This window comes from Molothrus ater, chromosome 12 (assembly GCF_012460135.2).
Source record: "Molothrus ater isolate BHLD 08-10-18 breed brown headed cowbird chromosome 12, BPBGC_Mater_1.1, whole genome shotgun sequence".
Taxonomy (NCBI): Eukaryota; Metazoa; Chordata; class Aves; order Passeriformes; family Icteridae; genus Molothrus; species Molothrus ater.
In genome coordinates, this window is record NC_050489.2 from 12,390,910 (window position 1) to 12,399,320 (window position 8,411).

Sequence of the window (8,411 nt, forward strand, 5' to 3'; positions counted from 1 at the left end):
GCCTCCGTCACCGCCTTCGTCGCCTGCTCGCCCTTCCCCGGCCGAAATCCGCCCACCGGCCCCGCGGGGGTTGCGCGGCACCCTCCGGCACCCGCTGGTGCGCAGGGAAGTGTTTGCCGGGCCGGAGCTCCCCCCCGCCCCGCGGAGTTCGCGTCGGCCCCTCCGCTACCGGTGGGTGAGGGGAGCCGCGACCGCCTCCCCCGCCGCAGCCGGAGCGGGGGACCAGGCTCCCCCTTCCCCGCGGGGGCAGGATGGAGAGGAGCCCTAGCGCTGACGGTACGGCACTGCCAGCCGGGCCGGGGGCCCTGCCCTCGCACCGCGCTCCCTGAGGGCCCCGGGGCCGCACAAAGTTACATCCACATGAGTTACACCTCCTGGAAGACCCTCAGGCTCGAGACTGAGGGGCCTGAGAGGCTGGGAACCCTAAAATCTGGTGATATTTTGGGTTTCTACCCATAGGTCCTATGCACCAGTCATAGAGGATATGGAAATGAAAATAGAACGGTAGCATTGGTGTGTTCCAGCCTCCAAGAGAGGCATAGCTACTACACCCAAAATTTGGCTTTGTTAAAATAGTAATGGACTGCCCAGAATCGTGATTAAAAGTGACCCGTGGTCCCTGATTATAATAGTAAGGAATTGGCCATTCAGCAGATTTATCTGGGATGTAATGAAAGCTTTCTTGTCTTCCGCTAGCAGATTAATAGTTTTACCCCAAGCCAGTGAACCCCAGGCCGCAGCCCCCTCCTAATGTTCTTTCATTGCCTTTTTACTGCTCCCTGCAAGGCAAAGGGATGGATGGTTCAGTGCCTGGAAGGACAACAGGGTTCAGGAGCCAGGGTAGTTTCACTCTAAATAATTTAATTACTGCTCCCTTCCCTGGGCCACGGTTATTATCTGTCATCTGACACAGATAAGTAAGACATGACGTTTTTCAAGAGGGTAAAAAATCTTAGGGGCAAATAAAAATTAAAAGGCTGTAAAAGAAAAGGGAAAGGTGAACCATGCACTCACTGTCATACCCATAAATGTGCTAGTAAATGCAATAGTGGAGCCCAATTTTATTGCCACAAGGCTTACATTTCTGATTTCCATTCTGCTTCTTCTCTCAAAGTTTGTGTGTTTTATCAAGGAGTTGTTTTCCTTGATTGTTGTCACAATCAAGCTACCAAGCAACTGCTGCACTCATCTAGATCTCCAGATATTCATTACACTGTATTTGGATAAAAATGAATTAAGAAAGTTGTTTATGGATTTTTTTTTTGTTAAAAGTTTGCTTTTTAAGTGCACACAAAGAAGATAATTAGACTTTATTTCTAAACTATATATAGCACCATAGCAAAACAAACTCTCATTTGCAGGAGCCTGATCTTCTCAGCTCTTTAATTATGTCTGTCTCAACTCTTTGTTTGGCTTTTGTCAAATACAAGCTATTCTAAATCTATTACCTGCTGAGGCTACTGACAGTGTTGCAAAGCAACAAACAAAACCAGTCTGCTGCCTTCTGGGAGCTTAACAGCCCTGATAGGCGACTTCTTTGTTTTTAAGCCACTTATACAGCACTGATAGAAGATAAAAACATAGATGACATCCCCAGAATATAATCAAATCCTTACAATATGAAACTGATTGTTGTTACAAAGATAACATGTACCAGAAAGCAGACATTAGATGGTAATAGTGCTTAGTGATTCTACAAACGTGCTGGTGCCCTGTGTTCTGTAGTGCAGGATTTTCAGGTAGATGGGTGTTTGCAACAGTCTCACACGTTAATCAAAAGGTGGGTTGAGTGTGAATGTAAAAGTGCAGCTGATTTCAGTTGTTGGTAGGCTGCATTTTAAGTTCTCCCATGATTGAATCTACTGTAGACAGCATTGACTCCTCGAAAAAATGGACTCATAAAATGTGAGCTAATTATAAAATTGCCTTTAGAAACAAGAAATATATGAGAACAGACAAGGCATAGGAAACAAATTATTAGGCATATGCTGGAAGTATAGAGAATGACATTTTACCTTAGAACTTTGAAAAATATTTATTAGAAAAAGTGCCCATTTGAGGGTTTCAAAATAGAAGTTCACTACCTGGATTATGAGAACTTAAAACACCAGAGATTGGTATGAGAGATCCAAGTTAGGACAGCACCATAAGGCTAGACAATGCTTCTGAAATGTTTGCATGTGAGCAGAAGCAAACCTCAGAATAATCATGCAGGTAGATATTTTTGTTCATTTTGGTAAGGTTCATATTTTATAAATTACTTTTTCCATTCTACTATGGAAGCAAAATGTAAGTCTGGACTCCTTTATTTCTTCTCTTGTTACAGATTACATAAATTGTGTGGCTCTTCCCTGATGCTCCATAAATGGCCACTGGTAAGTTATGTTTATACAGGAGTGTGTATTGTCTAAGTGCTAGACAAAAAACAGCTAAAAAAGATTTTGTTTCCACTAGGGTTTTATCTGATATTAATTTAATGAAGTTAAGATCTTATCTCCTTCAGTTAATGAGAACAAAGTCAGACTTAGTTTGGTTAAGTCCGTGAGTTTTGCCCTATCTGCTTTTTTGTGTCTGACTAATATTGCCACTAGATACATCTTAGAAAATGTAATTCAATTCAAAAAGCTTGAAGAATAAACCAATTAAATACCCCTGAACAAACCAAATTGAAATAGCATCAGATTATGGGAAACCAAATCCACGCGATATTCATTAAATGGGTTGAGAACATGAAACAAAACCAAGGTAAAAATTGCTATTAAATCTGAGTGAATTTGAAACCTTATACATCAGCTTTGTGCTTGTTCACATGGTCATTCTGGTGAGTTTAAGCATATCCTCACAGCATAAGTCCCCCAAGAATGTGTTGCTCATGCACTTAATTAATGGAAGAATGAGCATGCACTGAGCTCCTTAAGGGTCAGCACTGAAGGGGTGCTGTGTAAATGTAAGCAGTACTCATTGCAGCTTGGAGCTTATGATGGAAATATTGCTTCCAGCCATGAATTTGATAGTTTGCGCTGGTTCCCTTAGAAATTCTACCATACAGAGTGAGTCCTGGGACCACTTTGATGTTTGTTTTGAAATGTACATTCTGTTGACACGGGAGTTATTCACAGGCGTCATAAAATTATTCAGGACAGTAAATCTGGGAGTTTAGCCAGATCCCAGCAAATGACAATTTTTATAAGCACTTAAAAGCAGACATGATTTTTTGTTAGTTTTTCAACCTTAATGATTTCAAACAACAAACAGTATCAACCATGTATTTCAGGAAACAGAATCAGTTCAAACACAAATGTAAGTGAACCTGTTTCTTTTCTTTGGCTAAAGCTGAGTGACTTTGTTTACAAAAACAAATTCACTGATCGTTTGCCCTTTGTTTTTACCTTCATCTTTCTATCACACAAATTTCTGCAGGAAGTGGTTTAAGCAGGTTTGAGAGCGACTATAAGCACCAAAGTGCTATGCAATTAAAGAAAAAGGTCTAAATTTAGCTTTCTATATTTACCTTCCCCTGCTTCTAGCTCCATGTCTCTTCCCACTCCAGCGGCCTTCAGCATTTGACTGGTGCTGGCACTTGCCCAGCCCCCTCTGTAAGGCAGTTCTGCTCACTAAGCTGGCAGAAAACAATACTTTTATGAAGGTTAGTTTTTTACTATCAAAATCACATGAGTACAAACATGGAGTAAGCTAGGAGCAGAGGAGGAGGTAGTAGAAAATATCCTTTTAAGGAACAGAAACGGTGGGATGTCTCTGTCTTTTCCAACTGCATTTATTTAATACTCTGAAGATTAACATTAGTCCTTCTTTTATGGAAAACTTAGCTTCTATATACTAAAGTTTTTAAAAACAGATTGTAAAATGAGCTTTGACATCCCATCTTTTAATTTTATTTGTCCTATCTGGTTCTGTTGCCTTTCAGGTGCCTTTTTCTTTTCACTGCCTTATCTACTCTCACCAAGTTTATTATTTGTTTACACATATCTTTGTTGCACATTATTGCAAGCTGGTTTTGTTCAGTGCTGTCCATGCTGCAATGCAGAAGTGGGAATAGATGTCTTCTAAAACATGGACAAGTTTTCAAATGTTAACTTTGCTAGGAGGGCAAAAAAACACCAGCAAAAATATGTCCATCTTCAGGTAAACTTCAAAGGTCTCTAGGACTTTTTTATCACTATTTTGATTAATGCCATAAACTTTGTATTTTAATTTTACATTTCTCTTGATCATGTAATCTTCTCTATTAAAAGGGGAATGAGCAGTACATAAAATTTTTCCCAGTCAATTTTGGGAGTTTATTTGGAAAAAATAGTCCCTTGAACATAATACTTGTTTTAAAACAGATGGTTTGTGTTTAATGTTTTAGACAATTAAATCATTCAGCTTTGAGACCCTATCCTTTGATTATCTATGTTGAATTACTTCAGGAGCATCTGGATATTTATTAATGAGAATGAATGAATCACAGTTCTTTGTTTTCCTGGAAAACGACATGGGAGTCAGAATCATTGTTTCACAAGTCTTATAGCACTGCAGGGATTTTTTAATATTATGCTCTTTGTCCATGTCTAATTTGAAGGCTATTAAAAGTAATTATGTATAAAAACAAACTAAGGAGGGTTTGTAGCTGTAAAAAATAGCATCTTAAGGATAAGTATTTTTTTCTTGTTTCAGGTCCCAAATTAGCATGTGGGTACTATGATTGAAGAATATGAAGCCCTTAGTTATGATGTTTGTAACTGAGTTCAACAGCATTTAAATAAATTTCTTCTGGATGAGACAGTTTAAAGACATCTGTTGGGTTGGGTTGTTCTTTTATCTTAAGTAACTCTGGCCTTCTAATGCAACTGCTCAGACTTTCTTCAAAACAGTAAAGTTCCTCTCTGTTATAGATTCCCCTGTATTATTGTCAGTCCTTTGTTGATATACTTGTGGTACCTGTCTCTCTCTCTCTCTCTCTGATTAAAAGCAGGAGTATTCTGAGATTCTGATTCTACTCAGCAGTAGTTGCATTGACACTCTGTTTGCAAGCAGCTGGTTACTAGAGGCTGAAGCCAATGTCATAATTTTGTTTGTATTATCATGCTGAGTCCAAACTTTGCCATTTAAATACAACCAGATGTTCCTTAGCAGAGCCATTTTGAATGCAGAATATTACAGTCCAACCCCATCAGTGCTGATCCCACTCTTCCATCGTTGCTTGTAGTGCACTCCTGTTACTTTTCTCTTAATTACTGAATTACCTTGAAACGTTTGTACAATACAAATAAATTTGGACCTTTAATAAAAGTTCTCTGCTATTTTATTTAGAGACCTTATAATAACACAATAGTTTACAGTGTAGGAACAGTTGTTGGATGAACAGAAGTAAGGACAGCCTTTATTCCCTAAACTTTCAGACTTCTGGGGGATTCTGTAGTTGTACTTGATCCAAAAGTAAAGTTTTCCAAAAAATAATCTCAAAGACCTCTCTGTATAGATTCTGCACAGTGTGTGCTAATCAAATATGCCAATGCATGTTGATCTCATACATTTTGCCTCTAAGGGGAACAGTCTAGTGTGTGCATGTGGTAAGAGTGACAAATAAGTTCTAATTAGCAAGCTTTGTAAAAGAAAGAAAACCATGTTGTTTCACAAAATAAGATCAGAATACCTTTGAAGTTTTCACTCAAGTTCTTGCCCAAAGAACTCCATGTTCCATGAGCAAGATTTTCAGAATGTCTCACTATTTAAAAGTACACCTTAAGAACTGCGAGGTGTAATATCTTAATGCTAAAAGAACCTTTAGGAGTAGGGATTTATTGCCAGTCCATTTGCCTTTGCAGTAAATAGGATAGCCCTATTAATGGGTTTATTAGTCTTTTGTCTGCCAGCATAGTTGTTCCAATTTCAAATCCATTCTTTGCTATTCTTAGAAGGCATCCAGCCCTAAAATTAAAATTCTGGTTGACTTTGCTAACTTTTCAGAAATGATTTCTCAGCAGGCTATTTGTGAGTGTTTTGCACTTTGCTCCTTTGTTCCACACTTGGCTCTTGATTACTTGGTGTGTACAGTGTCCCACAGAGCAAATAATAGTGGACTAATTAAGAACTACCAAGAGTTTCTCAAGTTATGCAAGATCCCCAGAACTATGAAAAGCCTTTTCAGATTCCCAGTCACATACTGTGAAGTGCCATAAATCAAACTTTTGAAAACACTGAAAGCTGTGCTTTGGACACTTACAGGTATACTTTAGTTCCAGAAGAAAGTGCTTTTGTTAAAGTTTACTGCTAGATTTTTTAGTACTTTTTTTTCTCAGCTGAAATCCCACAGGCTATGAACATTCTGAATACCAGAAACGTTGATTTAATGACACACGATCACTTATTGGTGACATTGGTGAAATTTTAGTCTTTATTTTTACATGAGTCTGGAAGACTAAGTGTGGTGAGAGCAAACACTTGTGCTTTACTGTTAGAGCTTAGGCAGGAGGATAAAGGAAATTAAACCTCGTGTGTCATATTACACTCTGGAGGTCAGGGAGTTATTTTTACCTCAGTGTCACTACTGTGGGAAAATGTGGAACACCTCAGCTTAAGTGGAAACTATAGGAGATGGCCTGTAGGGTGCTCAGGCTAAACATAAACAACTCTGTATTTGTCCTTACTACAAAGGACAAATTTTATGGCTGAAGTGTTGTATCATTGGGGAAATTGTTATTTGTATTATTCTATGCTAGAATGACATGCATTGTAGATAACCATGAGGCTGTGTCATTAAAACAAAACCCAAATATTTAGATTAGGTGGTTGTACTGAAACAATTGGGAGGCTGCTAAATTGCATGCTGATGGAGTTAAATCCAATGTATAGCATACAGTAAAATTACAGCTGTGAAATCCTGATAATTGCCTTTTATTTTGTTCTTTAAAAAGGCCTTCCTTTGTCCAATAAAAACACCTGTGATTAAATAGCCAGCTGCAAAAACAAACAAGAATAAGCCTGTCTACATGCCCAAGCATATCTTGAAGTCTCAAATGCTGAGTGCACCTTTCCCTCTGCAGCTGTGTCTGTGCACAGTGACTGGGACAGTTCCTTGGCACTGGTACAAGCAGGAGAGGCCTGGCCACAGGCCAGGTGCTCCTTCTCTTGCTACTGAAGATGGACATAAAGAACACTGAACAAGAAATGACAGCTTTCACTGATGGGGTCTAATTTGGATGAAGAAGCTGACAGTTACCATAAGATTTAAACCAAATTAAATAGTCTCAGACCACCTAAGAATGCAGTGGACTTGGCAGTGTTAGGTTTATACTTAGACTCAGTGATCTTAAAGGTCTTTTCAATCTAAATGCTTCTCTGATTTTAAGAATTAATTAAATTGCTATATTGATGTGCTAGTAAATGGAAAACAGGAAAACATTCTTGCTAAACACATCAAAATGCAACAGCTGAGGAGTTAAAATGCTATTATGTATCTTACAGAAAATTAAATGTAACTTGATATAATATAAAGACATAATATAAAACAGCATCCAAATCTCTCCTCTCTTGTTCATGTCATGAATTCTCTATGTAAGGGAGAGTTTTCTGTAAACAAATAAATCTGCAGGTTTGAATACCAGTACATGATCGATGCAGTGGAGAGAAAAGGTTTTAGCCAGAGTTGCCAGACTGCATTTGAACCAGCCCTGCTGGAGTCAGAGCAGAAGGGAGGAGAGCAGAGCAATGCCTTGTTTTGCAGAAAGCCTCCCTGAGTTGAAATATTTCCTTGGCTGTAAATCATTTAGTCTCATACAGTGTTTAATAAAACCTGTCCAAGACATGCAGTCTATCAGAAAAACAACTCAATTTCTCTGTGAGGTCATACCCCTTCAGCACAAGTAACTCCCTATTTTTTTTTCTGTTACTTTGTTTGCATTTTGATATTGTGTGTCATAAGGGGTTCTTTTTTAATTTCCTGTGGTTTCATGTGAAAAGAGGGAAGAAAATACATGAATGTGAAGTAGCTCTCTCAGCAAACATTTAATGGACTGGACAGAAATCTTGCTGGATAAAGATTGCATTTTAATAAAAATGGAAGCATTTTCATTGTATTTGAGAGAAGATGACCAACCATGACCTGCTGCAAAGCAAAAAATGTAGAAGAGCCTTCTTTTCTTTTAAGAATTCATAACAACACTGTAAAGGGTGGAAATAATCTCCAGGGCTCCTTAATTCAAGTTATCTCTATTCCATTGTCCCAACAGCTGACCTGATGACAGACCCACGCCTTCACAGGTGGATGTTCGTGGAGTGAATAGTGATTGAGTATAAATAATCCATGTTATAAATATCCATGTTATTTAGCTCCAAGCAAAAACAAGTTAATTTTTCCCTTAAATCACTTCAGATGTTTATAGCTTGCATAAATAAACTGAACAGGCTGA

At 38.6% G+C, this 8,411-nt stretch overlaps 1 long non-coding RNA gene across 1 annotated transcript; it reads left to right on the forward strand.

Moving 5' to 3' along the window:
• Positions 1–3: 3 nt before the first annotated feature.
• LOC118691132 (uncharacterized) lies at positions 4–4,753 on the forward strand. Its single transcript, XR_004980972.1, has 3 exons — positions 4–276; positions 2,327–2,375; positions 4,678–4,753. It is a non-coding gene; the product is annotated as an uncharacterized LOC118691132 (long non-coding RNA).
• The last annotated feature ends 3,658 nt before the right edge of the window (positions 4,754–8,411 follow it).